The 14,728-nt window shown below is 44.7% G+C and overlaps 1 protein-coding gene across 1 annotated transcript in view; it reads left to right on the forward strand.

The window, feature by feature from the left end:
- Nucleotides 1–14,728, forward strand: part of HERC2 (HECT and RLD domain containing E3 ubiquitin protein ligase 2) — a 3,346,202-nt gene that overhangs the window by 2,623,912 nt on the left and 707,562 nt on the right. The gene's annotated exons all lie outside the window — the stretch shown is intronic.

Genomic DNA, 14,728 nt, shown 5'->3' on the forward strand with positions numbered 1-14,728 from the left:
CGAAATCTTCTCGATCCTCGAGATCTGGTTCCAGACACAGTTCTCACCACCATTCGAGGCCTTCATCGAGGCATTCTTCCAGGCATCGTTCTTCTCAGGATAAACCATCTTCCTCGAAGCCTCGATCTACTCCAACCTCGACCAGACCACCGACTCCTCATTCGAGGTCTCCGATGCCGGACCTTGAGGATATTCTGGTCTCGATTGCGTCGTCCAAGTCACCAAGCTCCTTTGATGGTTTTTTCCCATGCCGAAGCTTCTTCTTCGACACAGACTGCCTCGACGTTCTCGAGTCCTTCTCGAGGCAAAGCACTGGCAGATCAGCTATCTTTCTCGTCTTGCCTGCGACAGATGGCTGTAGATTTGGACGTACAATTGGATACTGGCTCCAAATATTCTAAGGAATATCAAGAAGTCATGCATCTTCCTCAACCTCCAGCAGAGTGTCTCAAGCTTTCACTTCAAAAGCTTTTGAATCAGACTTTTGCTCGATGCATGGAAACTTCTTTCTCCATACTAGCAGTTCCAGGAAAATTGGATTTGAGGTATAAAACTGTGCATCGCAAAGGGTTTTATAACTTACAGTTATCTCATCAATCCCTGCTTGGTGAATCCTCCTTGAAGAGATCCCATCCTTCCAAGGTCTATGCCACAGTTCCACCTGGAATGGAGGGGAAAACTATGGACAAATTTGGACGTCGCATCTACCAGAATGCTATGATGTCCTCTAAAGTCCTCAATTATAATTTTTATTTTATCACTTATTTTGAATTTCTTTTTTCTCTTTTACCGAAGTTTTTGACTTATATGGATAGCCACATGCATTTTGAGTTTCAAGAAGTCATTGCTTCTTTCTCTCAGTTACGTCTCCATCTCCTCCAATCATCTTATGATGCCTTTGAGTTATCTACCCGAGCGGCTGCTTGCTCTGTAGCTATGCGTCGTCTTGCCTGGCTTCTTACCATTGACATGGAATCTAACCTTCAAGACTGCTTAGCTAACCTTCCTTGTCAAGGCAACAACCTCTTTGATGAATCCATCGAGGCAGCCACCAAGAAATTATCTGACCATGAAAAATCATTTCCTTCAATCGTCAGACCTAAACCAAAGCCAGCTCCTGCAAAGCCTGCACGCCCTGCTGTTATCTATCAAAGGCGTTTTGCTCCAAAGCCGGCTCCTTATACTCGCCCTCCTCTGAATAAACAGCAACCTCAGAAGCAACAGAAATCCCAACCTTCTGCTGCACCTAATGCTTCTCAGCCTTTTTGACTGTATACAACAGAGTATAACCTCCACCGTTCTGTCTCTTTTTCCCCCTATAGGAGGTCGTCTCCATCATTTTTACAACCGATGGACATTAATTACATCCGACCTCTAGGTACTTACCATCATCAAGGAAGGATACTCTCTCCATTTCACTCAGGTTCCACCAGAGCTTCCTCCAAGAGAGTATCCTTCCAATCCATCCCAGACTGCCCTTCTTCTTCAGGAAGCTCAAGCTCTGCTTCATCTCCATGCCATTGAACTAGTTCCCTTGGAACAGCAGAACAGGGGGTTTTACTCCCATTACTTCCTTGTTCCGAAGAAGATGGGCGATCTGCAACCCATTCTGGTTATGCTCTCTGGATCTCAAGGAGGCCTACACTCATATTCCTATTCATCCGGCCTCCCTTCAATACCTCAGATTTTGGGTGGGGAATCTGCATTATCTGGCCTGGCCTCGTCTCCCAGAGTGTTCACCATGTGCCTGGTAGTGGTAGTGGCAGCTCTAAAAAATCATGGTCTTCAGATATTTCCTTACCTCTACGACTGGCTCCTCAAAGATTCCACATCTCAAGGGATTATTGTAGCGACCCAACGGACTACCTGGTTCCTACAAAGTTTGGGATTTGAAATCAACTTTCCCAAATATCAACTTCAACCCTCACAGAATCTACAATTCATAGGAGCTGTTCTGGACACTGTCCAACTCAGAGCATTTCTTCCACAACAACGTCTGGAAGCTGTTCTTTAACTCTGTCACACAGTGTCTTCCCGCTCTTCCATCTCAACGAGACACATGATGGTACTTCTGGGTCACATGGCCTCCATAGTACACGTGACTCCTTTTGCCAGACTTCACCTCAGAATTCCTCAGTGGACCCTGGCATCTCAATGGACGCAGGTTTGCAATCCTCTTTCTTGACACATCACAGGCACTCCTTTTTTGAAGCAGTCTCTCCGTTGGTGGATGCTCTCTTCCAATCTTTCCAGAGGCTTGCTTTTTCAGCCGCCCCCTCATCAGAAGGTCCTCACGACAGACTCTTCGACCTACGCTTCTGGCGCTCATCTCGATGGACTCCGTACTCAAGGCCTCTGGACCAATATGGATCATCAGTGTCATATCAATCAGTTGGAACTCAGAGCGATCCTCAAAGCTCTCCATGCTTTTCAACATCTCCTTCTCAACACAGTAGTCCTCATTCGCACGGACAACCAAGTCGCAATGTATTAAGTCAACAAACAGGGAAGGACAGGGTCTGCCTCCCTTTATCAAGAAGCTCTGGAGGTTTGGGACTGGGCAATCCGCCACAACACCTTCCTCAAAGCTGTCTACATTCAAGGGGCAAAGAATTGCTTAGCGGACAACTTGAGTCGTCTCCTGCAATTTTACGAATGGACTCTCCATTCCTCGCCTCTTCATCACATTTTTTCACAGTGGGGAATGCCACAGATAGACCTCTTCGCAGCTCCCCACAACTACAAACTGCCTCAGTTCTGCTCCAGGATATACTCTCCTCACCGCCTCGAGGCAGATGCTTTTCTTCTGGAATGGACAAATATTTTCCTCTACGCATTTCCTTCATTCCCTCTCATTCTCAAGAACGATCATGCCACCTTGATTCTAATCGTTCCTTGGTGGCCGAGACAACCCTGGTACTCCCTTCTACTTCAACTCAGCAGCAGGGAGCCATACCTTCTACCAGTTTTTCCTTCTCTGCTTACACAGTCAGGGATCTCTGCTTCATCCCAACCTGCATTCTCTACCCCTGATAGCCTGGTACCTCTCAACATAACCCCTCTTCAGTTTTCTCAATCTGTAAGAAACATTTTAGAAGCTTCTAGAAAGCTTACAACTAGAGAATGCTATCTCCAAAAATGGACTAGATTTTCTACATGGTGTTTTTCTCATCATAAGGAGCCTCAGCATTCCTCCTTATCTTCTGTTTTAGACTATCTTTTGCACTTATCCAATTCTGATCTGAAGTCTACATCTATACGAGTCCATCTCAGTGCAATTGCGGCTTTTCATCAGCCTATTGAAGGGAAACCCCTCTCTGCTCATCCAGTGGTTTCCAGAATCATGAAAGTACTTTTCAATGCCAAACCTCTTCTCAAACCGCCTCCTGTGGTTTGGGACCTCAATGTTGTCCTTACTCAACTCATGAAGCCTCCATTTGAACCAATTGATAAGGCTCATCTAAAATATCTCACTTGGAAAGTTGTGTTTCTTATTGCCCTCACTTCTGCTCGACGAGTCAGTGAGCTGCAAGCTTTAGTTACTGACCCACCATTCACTGTATTCCATCTTGACAAGGTGGTTCTAGGTACTCATCCGAAATTCCTACCTAAAGTGGTCTCAGAATTTTATCTCAACCAATCCATCGTAATTCCAGTGTTTTTTACAAAGTCTCATTCTCACCCTGGAGAATCAGCTCTTCATACTCTGGACTGTAAATGTGCTTTGGCCTTCTACTTGGAACGCACCAAACCACACAGAACTGCTCCTCAACTTTTTGTCTCCTTTGATCCAAATAAGTTGGGATCCTATATCTACATGTACCATCTCCATCTGGATGGCTGCTTGCATCTCATTCTGCTATGCCCAGGCTGATTACCCCTACACAGTAGAGTCACAGCCCATAAAGTTAGAGCAATGGTAGCTTCAGTAGCTTTCCTCAAATCTAAACCTATTGGGGAAATTTGTAAGGCTGCTGCTTGGTCCTCGGTTCATACCTTCACTTCTCACTATTGTCTGGATACTTTCTCCAGACGGGATGGACAGTTTGGCCAAACAATATTACAGAATTTATTCTCCTAAATTGCCAACACTCCCACCATCCCATTCTGGATAGCTTGGAGGTCACCCATATGTTAGAATACCTGCCTGCTTGTCTTGGGATAAAGCACAGTTACTTACCGTAACAGGTGTTATCCAGGGACAGCAGGCATCTATTCTCACAACCCACCCACCTCCCCTGGTTGGCTTCTCTGCTAGCTATCTGAACTGAGGAGACGCGCCCTGTGCTGGGCGGGAAGGCACTCGCGCATGCGCATTGCAGGCGACTCGAAACTTCGAGTTTCTTCAAGCAAGTCTGCTTGTGAGGCTTCCGCATCTGGGCTCCGTCAGATGACGTCACCCATATGTGAGAATAGCTGCCTGCTGTACCTGGATATCACCTATAATAACATAGTAACATAGTAGATGACGGCAGATAAAGACCCGAATGGTCCATCCAGTCTGCCCAACCTGATTCAATTTAAATTTTTTTTAAAATTTTTCTTCTTAGCTATTTCTGGGCAAGAATCCAAAGCTTTACCCGGTACTATGCTTGGGTTCCAACTGCCAAAATCTCTGTTAAGACTTACTCCAGCCCATCTACACCCTCCCAGCCATTGAAGTCCTCCCCTGCCCATCCTTCACCAAACGGCCATACACCGACACAGACCGTGCAAGTCTGCCCAGTAACTGGCCTAGTTCAATATTTAATATTATTTTCTGATGCTAAATCTTCTGTGTTCATCCCACGCTTCTTTGAACTCAGTCACAGTTTTACTCTCCACCACCTCTCTCGGGAGCGCATTCCAGGCATCCACTACCCTCTCCGTAAAGTAGAATTTCCTAACATTGCCCCTGAATCTACCACCCCTCAACCTCAAATTATGTCCTCTGGTTTTACCATTTTCCTTTCTCTGGAAAAGATTTTGTTCTACGTTAATACCCTTCAAGTATTTGAACGTCTGAATCATATCTCCCCTGTCTCTCCTTTCCTCTAGGGTATACATATTCAGGGCTTCCAGTCTCTCCTCATATGTCTTCTGGCGCAAGCCTCCTATCATTTTCGTCGCCCTCCTTTGGACCGCCTCAAGTCTTCTTACGTCTTTCGCCAGATACGGTCTCCAAAACTGAACACAATACTCCAAGTGGGGCCTCACCAATGACCTGTACAGGGGCATCAACACCTTCTTCCTTCTACTGACTGCGCCTCTCTTTATACAGCCCAGCATCCTTCTGGCAGCAGCCACTGCCTTGTCACACTGTTTTTGCGCCTTTAGATCTTCGGACACTATCACTCCAAGGTCCCTCTCCCTGTCCGTGCATATCAGCTTCTCTCCTCCCAGCATATACAGTTCCTTCCTATTATTAATCCCCAAATGCATAACTCTGCATTTCTTTGCATTGAATTTTAGTTGCCAGGCATTAGACCATTCCTCTAACTTTTGCAGATCCTTTTTCATATTTTCCACTCCCTCTTCGGTGTCTACTCTGTTACAAATCTTGGTATCATCTGCAAAAAGGCACACTTTTTCTTCTAACCCTTCAGCAATGTCACTCACATACATATTGAACAGGATTGGCCCCAGCATCGAACCCTGAGGGACTCCACTAGTCACCTTTCCTTCCTTCGAGCGACTTCCATTTACCACCTCCCTCTGGCGTCTGTCCGACAGCCAGTTTCTGACCCAGTTCACCACTTTGAGTCCTAACTTCAGCCCTTCAAGTTTGTTCAACAGCCTCCTATGAGGAACTGTATCAAAGGCTTTGCTGAAATCCAAGTAAATTACATCTAGCATATTTTTTTTTTTTTTTTTTTTTTCAATTTTTCTATACCGTTCTCCCAGGGGAGTTCAGAACGGTTTTACATGAATTTATTCAGGTACTCAAGCATTTTTCCTCGATCCAGCTCTCTGGTCACCCAATCAAAAAATTCAATCAGGTTCGTTTGGCACGATTTACCTTTTGTAAAGCCATGTTGCCTCGGATCCTATAACCCATTAGATTCAAGGAAGTACACTATCCTTTCTTTCAGCAACACTTCCATTATTTTTCCAACAACTGAAGTGAGGCTCACCGGCCTGTAGTTTCCTGCGTCATCCCTGTGACCACTTTTATGAATAGGGACCACATCCGCTCTACAGTAAGTAACTGTGCTTTCTGAGTATTGGAACCTGCTAAAAATGTGATAATGTAAAGGACATATACCTGGTGTAACTATAATTATCTTTAAGCCAGATTTTAGTAGTAAGGAACATGTCCCAGTTTTTATCAGTGAGGTTTTTTAGTATGATGTCTGTGTTATTTACTGGTCTGGCTTTTATGAGGGTGATAGATATGTTTTTTTGCTGTGGGGGTGTATGAGGAAAAGGAGATTCCTCCCTTGTTGTGGGGGCTGTATTGGGAGGATTTTTGGGTCAGCATATATGTCCTGCTTGATAACTGGGAAAGGAAAGCACATGATGGGTAAGATTATTATAAGTTTAAGGTATAACATTGGGGTTGTTGAATTATATTTTTAATTTAGTTACTTTTATTTTGTGTTGGTTGGGCAACAGATAGAGGGTGATTGGTAGGTGGGTCTATATGTGTAATGTGAGCCTAGAGGTGGGTGGGTTTGAGGGGAGGTTGGGTTGGTCTAAGCCAAGTTCACAGTGTAGCTGTGGATACTATCTCCTAGAGTTATCTTATACTTTAATGATGGGCATTTTTCAGAAGTATCCCTGAAGAGAGTCAAGTAGCAAGAGATGAGAGGTACAGTCCAGGTGGAAATAGCTGGGTTTATATGAGTGCAGGAAAGTTGTAAAACGGTTTGGGTTCACAGGCTTTAGGCTGTTTCTTAAGGTGAGAAGGAAAGGAAGGGCGTCACCTGGGCTGGAGTCTGGAAAGATAAAAGATACACAGGGTGTGAGGTGGTGAAGTTAATGAGAGAAGTGCAAAAGCTATTTACAATGAACTACAAAATATATGCATCAGTTTTACACATTTAGTAAAAACATAGATTTTCAGAAGTGTCCCAGAAGTAGCAAGTGATGAGAGGTACAGTCCAGGTGGAAATAGCTGGGTTTAGGTGAGTGCAGAAAAGTTGTAAAATTTTTTATGGGTTCACAGGCTTTAGGCTGTTTCTTTTTTTTTTTTTTTTTTCTCTAAGTTTTCAAGATAATATAATCCAGTACAACAATGCAACACAGAAGAAAAGTTGCCATATACAATTAAACAAAAAGCAAATACACTGTCACAAAGACCAATAGATTAAGCAACTATCCATACCTTCACCCAACTTCATGTCAGGGGCTACCAAGTAAGACACGACTGTGTGCATGTGGAGTCAAGGTATCCAAAAAGGGCTGCCAAATAATAAGCAACACTCTTCCCTGTTTAGTATCCCAATCAGACAGATGCATAGTTTCCATAGTCAGGAGATGTAGCATACGAGAGCACCAGTGGCCATAGGTAGGACTCAGGGGACCCACCCAGTGGAAAAGAAGGACTTTCAGGCCCAAGAGAATAGCCCTTCGAAGAAAACCCTTAAGACTCTTGGGTATAGGATGTTGAAGGTCAAAGAGCCAAAGCAGACTATAACTATTATAGTACCATCTGGTTTGCCACATACAGCCAACCCTGGAGAAGAAAGCAGACCATAAGGTTTGCACCAGGGAACATTCCCAAAACATGTGTCACCCCAAGGATGGCCTTGGGGTGACAACACTTCAGGCAGAAGCCTGAAGAGATGAGTGTTGCTCTAAACGCGTGCCAAGGTGCAATATATAACCTACAAAGAAATTTATAGCCCATTTCAAAATAGGAGATGTCAGGCATAAGGCCATGAAGCAATTTCAAGAAGCGTTGTATATGATGGCCTTGCAACTGAATCTTCAATTCAGAACTCCAAGCCTGGGCCACCCGAGCATAATAAAAGGATGTAGAAGATGAAAGAGTGAGGCAAACTGGAAATAACCACAGCCGCACATCTCACTGGCTCGAGTTCAATTATAGAATGGCAAAAAGGTCTTCAAAGCCATAATTACACACAATATTTGTGAATGTCCTGCTCTTGCTCATCTAATTGCCTCCTTATGAAATGTAGCTTGTTTGCCTAGTGCTGTATTTCTTTCTATCATTATTCAAAAATAAAGACTAAACATCAGCACATGTTTCTTTTTACTTATCCTTTTAATGCAGTATCTCTAGCGTGCCCCGACAGGACCCATTTCGCCCAAAGGGGCTTTTTCTAGGGTTCATAAAGGAACTCTGCATAATACAAAAAGATTTTAACAAAACCAATTATAGCATACATGATTAACACCCTTTAGACTGTGTTATATAAACTTCTACTAATTCCATATATTCTTAATAGTCTACTACTAATGAATGACACATATAACATTATAATCATTGCGAATACTGTAGACAATAATCTAAAAACTCATAAAATATTCAAGATTATCTAATTTATCATTCTGTATTAACATGCTGTTTAAACATTATGTAGCAAAGATAATTTGCATTATTTCTAGTTGGTATGAGTTAGTGTAATCCAATGTTTGTGAATTGAAAATGTTATGGATTTTAAATAATTTATGAATTAGAACTAAGGGGTGTCAGTCATATTTTTATTTCAATTAAATTATATTTGTGAGTTTATTTCTTAGAGCCACCAATTTAGTTAATTTAGAGTTACCTGATGAATATAATAATGCATTTTTGAAGAGAGAGCATTTATATGATTAAGAAAATTTATTTGAGAGTGTTTATTAATGAATTTTATCTAAAGTTATTCACTTAATGATTAGTGTGCTATATATGAATTAATTATGAATTAGGAGATATTTATCACCACATGTTAATATAGAATGATAAATTAGATAATCTTGAATAATTTATGAGTTTTTAGATTATTGTATATAGTATTCGTAATGATTATAATGTTATATGTGTCATTAATTAGTAGTTGACTTAAGAATGTATTGAATTAGTAGAAGTTTTTAACACAGTGTAAAGGGTGTTAATAGTGTATGCTATAATTGGTTTTGTTAAAATCTTTTTGTATTATGCAGAGGTCCTTCATGAACCCTTGAAAAAGCCTCTTTGGGCGAAACGGGTCCCGTCGGGGCACGCTAGAGATACTGCATTAAAAGGATAAGTAAAAAGAAACGTGCTGTTTAGTCTTTATTTTTGAATAATGATAGAAAGGAATACAGCATTAAGCAAACAAGCTACATTTCATAAGAAGGCAATTAGATGAGCCAGAGCTGGATATTCACAAATATTGTGTGTAATTATGGCTTTAAAGACCTTTTTGCCATCCTATAATTGAACCTGAACCAGTGAGATGTGCTGTTGTTGTGGTTGCCACCCAACCATAATCCAAGGAGGGAGAAAAATCCAACAGGGAATGGTGAAAATATCATTTATATTGGACAGGCTTTCATAGGCTGTAGAAATAAGCGCTAGTAAGGTAAAGAGTGTACATAGTGCCTTAGTTGGATATAAGAAAAAACATCCAGTCTATACTAGAGAATGACACGGTGAAAAAATTGGTCCCCGTCACCGCCCCGTCCCCGTCTCACCATCCTCTGCACCGCCCCGTCACCGCCATTCCCTTCACCGCCCCGTCACCGCCACTGCCACCCCATTCACCGCCCCGTCACCGCCACTGCAACCCCATTCACCGCCCCGTCACCGTCACCGCTGCATATATAAAAGCCTCAAACGGGTACGATTTTAAATACTTTTCTTTATTTACGTATAAAGGAAACATTCTTTAAAACTTTAAAACTTAGTTAAATATTAGTTAATAACTATACAAAAACAAACACGACATGTACTTTTAATGCTTACAATGTTAGCCTACATGGTAAGTAGACGCGGCCGCTGTACCTAATCGCGGCAAATCGTGTACCTAATCGTGTACCAAATCGTGTACCTAATCGCGGTCACAATGCTAATCGTGATTAGCATAGTGACCGCGGCTACGGCTGCAAGTCTCCCCTCCCCCCAGCGATCACGGCAGGAGGGCACCCAACCCCTCCTGTAGACCCCCCCCAACGGCCCTCCCGACAATCGCAGCAGAAGGGTACCCAACCCCTCCTGCCGGTCCTCCCAATGGCCTCCCCTAAGATCGCCGGCAGGAGGGTACCCAACCCCTCCTGCTGGACCCCCCCACCAACGAACCTTCCCACCCCGGAACCCCCTTAGTCTTACTTTCCAAGTTGGACCGGACGGCTCCTCACACGTATGGCCAGCAGGCTTGCCTCCGTCCAAATGAGGCGGGCCCGCCCCTACCCTGCCCAACCCACAGGATCCTAGGGCCTGATTGGTCTAGGCACCTAAAGCCACTCCCGCTATAGGAGGGGCCTTAGGTGCTTGGGCCAATCAGGCCCTAGGATCCTGTGGGTTAGGCAGGGGAGGGGCGGGCCCGCCTCATTTGGACGGAGGCAGGCCTGCTGGCCAGACGAGCGAGGAGCTGTCCGGTCCAACTTGGAAAGTAAGACTAAGGGTGGTGTTTCGGGATGGCGGGGTTTGTTGGGGGAGGGTCCGGCAGGAGGGGTTGGGCACCCTCCTATTGGCGATATAGGGGGCCATTGGGGGGGCCGGCAGGAGGGGTTGGGCACCCTCCTACCAGTGATCATTGGGGGGCTGTTGGGGAGCTGGCAGGAGGGGTTGGATATCCTCCTGCTGCGATCGTCGGGAGGGCCGTTGGGGGGGGTTGGGGTAGGCAGGAGGGGATGGGTACCCTCCTGCCGCGATCGTTGGGGAGGGCTGGTTCTGTCGGCATGAAGGGCTGAGCACCTTCCTGCCGGCGATCGTCGGGGGGGGGCAGGTTCTATTGGCAGGAAGGGTTGATCTGACAAATGAGGAGCCAGTATATTGGGGGGCGGAGTCAATGCGGCAACGTGCAGGTGAAACACAGGTAAATAGCGGTTCCTAGAAGGGGGGACATTGGCCTGCGGGGACAAATCTATTCACCGTTTTTGCGGGAGGTGAAAAGATTTGTCCCCGCGTCTGCGGCGATTTGCTAATGAGGTCACCATAACCCGCAGCCAAACCGCAGCCACGCAGCGGTTCGCTGCGGGGATCGCTCCCCGTGTCATTCTCTAGTCTATACCAACCATGAGCAGTGCACAACAGGAAGAGTGTTGGTAGAGTACCCTTATCAGTAAGGAGCTGATACAAGTAAGAAATGTTGCCCCTCTGATCCGCCAGAAATCTGGCAGCTGTCATCCCTGGTAGAAAGGAGCCATTCCCACAGATGGGCAAGAGAGGAGTGACATGAAAATCTAATTTCAACTGGACACAGACTTGCCGCCAGGTGGATCTCAAGGGAGCGAGAAAAAAATAATAGGGATTTCCCAGGACAGCAGCCACAAGTCTAGGAGTATGCAAGAGATAACTGAAATGATAGGGTTTCCAAAGCTGTAGTTCTACCAGAGTCAAAGAGAAGTATGACATAGAAAGAAACCAATCATGTATATGCCTCATACGACAAGCCTCCACAAATCTCCATAAAGGCAACATTCCCAGGCCTCCCCTATCAATTGGTAAAGCCATCAGTCATAGAGGAAGGCATGGGTGGCTGCCCAACCAAAGAAACCCACATAACATTTTATCTAATTGACGCTCCACACACTTAGAGAAGGTCAAGGGCAACATTTGGTAAACAAAGCTAAATATGTTACTATAGGGCTCATTTTCAAAGCACTTAACCTTACAAAGTTCCATAGATTACTATGTAATTTTGTAATTTTAAGTGCTTTGAAAATATGCCTTTATGTACTATAACTTTGTAAGTATGTGCTTCTTTTTTATTTTTATTTATTTTAATTCTTTATTGATTTTTAATCAAAAACAGTGTCTTACAGATGAAAGAACAGTAGGTATTACATACATTTCACTAATATCAGTACAGGTAACATAAATATCATTCAATAATTTCATTGCCTTGCATATAATAATAGCACAATATAACTTAATATATAATACAAATGAAGAAAAAAGTTACCCAAATATCACTATCAATATTTACTCCCCTCCCTCCAACCCCCTACCCCCCCTGGATGTGTAAAGTTAAATAAATCAAAGGAAAGATATGATGAAAATACATTATTATGTTTTTACAAATATAGTCAATGGGCTCCAAATTTTATTAAATACCTCACTAAATCCCCTACACTCTGCGTTAATTTGTTCGTATCTGTATGTAGTGCACACATTCACCCACCAAAAAGTATATCATATTCTATCATGGTTCTTCCAATTACTTGTAATCAATTGAATGGCTATACCTGTCTATGTGCTTTCAAAATAAGCTCCATGGAACTTTATAAGTCTACTAGTCTTTAAGCCCGTTACATTAACGGGTGCTAGAACATATGTGTGTGTGTCTGTCTTTATTTCTTTCTCTCTCTCTCCTTAGCTGCTTTTTTTCTTTCTGCCTTTCTTTTTCCTTGGCTGTCCCCTTGCCTGCTCCCCCTGTCCATTTTCCCTTCCTTTTACCTCCCCTGTGTCCACCACCACCCCTTCACTGCTCTCCTTATGCAGCAGCAGCCCTTCTCCCTTTGTTTTACCTCCCCCCTGTCCAGCAGCACCTCTTTCCTTCTCCCCCTGTCCAACATTAGTCCTCCGTTCCTTTTCTTCAACCCCCTGTCCATCAGCATCTCTTTCGTTCTCCCCCTGTGCAACAGGTGCTAGAGTAGACGACTGGGTTTTTTTTTCCTTTCTCTCTCTGTGCTTGGATGCTGTCTGTCATTCTTTCTGTCTGTGTCTCTGTCTTGCGCCATGCCTGCCTATCTCTCTGTGGCCCCCTTCTCTTCCCCGGCATGATTGGTGTGTGCCCCCAGAACACCCTTCCCCCCAAAGCAGCCCCGTTTCCCAATGCCCCTGCCCCCTTTTGTGCCATGCCTGCCTGCTCCGTGGCCCCTTTCTGTTTCCCCCCTATGATTGCTGTCTGGCCCAGGAAACCCCTCACCCCAAAGTAGCCCCCTTTCCCTCTCCCCTTGTTGAGCCATGCCTGCCTGTTCTGTGATCCCCTGCCCATGACTGCTATGAGCCCCCAGCACACCCCTACCCCCAAAGCAGCCCCTTTCCCTCTTCCCCTGCTTGCCTGCCATGCCTGCCTGCTCCCTGTGCATCAGCATCAGCATTTCCCTCCCCCTCACCTGTTCCTTCGTAGCAGCATGGAGATAAAACGGCTCCCTTAGTTCTTTGCTGGATTTTTTTTTAAGTTTAAAGATGCCTACGCGGCTCCTCTCACGATCCGGCCTGCGTCGGAAGCCTTCTCTGACACAGGCCGGGATCGTGAGAGGAGCCACGGCGGCAGTTTTAAACTTAAAAAAAAAAATGCAGCGAACTAAGGGAGCCGTTTTCAAAGCCGCCGCCGTGGCTCCTCTCATGAGCTGCACTTATATTATGTCGGAAGATGAGAGAGGAGCCGCGGCGACGGCGGCAGATTTCAAATTAAAATAATTTATGCGGCCAGCCGGCTCCCTCGAAACCCTCCCCCCCTATCCCTTCCCGCGGTCCGTCTGGCTGCGTTGTTCTCTCCCTCATTCTCAAACCATCCGTGCCAGCTGAAGTGGGAGTGGGGGGGGACTCAGCACCGGCTGGGCGACTCGAGCCGCCGGCCCCCAGGAGCTCGAGGCCGACGGCGGACATGGCTTGCGTTGCCGAGTTTGGTGACGTACAACCCGCGCATGTGCACTAAAAAAAACCCGACAGATCAGGGAACACGTTTTTTTTAGTGCGCATGCGTGGCCTAGCATTTTATTATATTAGATTTGCTTTGGAAATGAGCCCTTATATATCAGGCTTATTGTTCTTCCCTCGAGGGCTGTAAGTAGAACAGGATTTCAAGATATCCCTAAAACATAGGCATCCATGCATACAATGGATGTAGTAGCATGCAAATTTTTCTCACACATATTCATTAGGTTTATCATGAAAGCCTGATGTATTGCCGTGGGACCCTTGAAAAAGAATATATCTTCCTCTGCCTCGATGCGGCCCGTGAGATACTTGAACGTCTCGATCATGTCTCCCCTCTCTCAGCTATACTCGCTCGAGGAGCGCAGAGAGAGGGGAGACATGATTGAGACGTTCAAGTATCTCACGGGCCGCATCGAGGCGGAGGAAGATATCTTCTTTTTCAAGGGTCCCACGGCAACAAGAGGGCATCCGTGGAAAATCAGGGGCGGGAAACTGTGAGGTGACATCAGGAAATTATTTTTCACTGAAAGGGTGGTTGATCGCTGGAATAGTCTTCCACTGCAGGTGATTGAGGCCAGCAGCGTGCCTGATTTTAAGGCCAAATGGGATCGACACATGGGATCTATTCACAGGGCAAAGGTAGGGGAAGGTCATTAGGGTGGGCAGACTAGATGACCGTGGCCCTTATCTGCCATCTATTTCTATGTTTCTATTCGCAGCCCTCAGGGACTGGATAAGCTTATTATATATCTTATCTACACATTGTGATCAATACTAACAGATATTGTGTAGAATGATAGACATATCTCAAAGGAAGCTCAACTGAGAAGATGAGGATCGAGATAGAGGTTTCAGGTGGAAATTGTTAAGCAGGTTTTTGATAGTTATAAGTTTGTTTATAACTTTTTTTATTGTAAGCTAATTATTTGAGGCAAAATTGAGATTTTTAAGTTTTTGTAAATCATTATTTTTCATAGTTGAGCTTTT

Source organism: Geotrypetes seraphini, chromosome 6 (genome assembly GCF_902459505.1).
Source record: "Geotrypetes seraphini chromosome 6, aGeoSer1.1, whole genome shotgun sequence".
Taxonomy (NCBI): domain Eukaryota; kingdom Metazoa; phylum Chordata; class Amphibia; order Gymnophiona; family Dermophiidae; genus Geotrypetes; species Geotrypetes seraphini.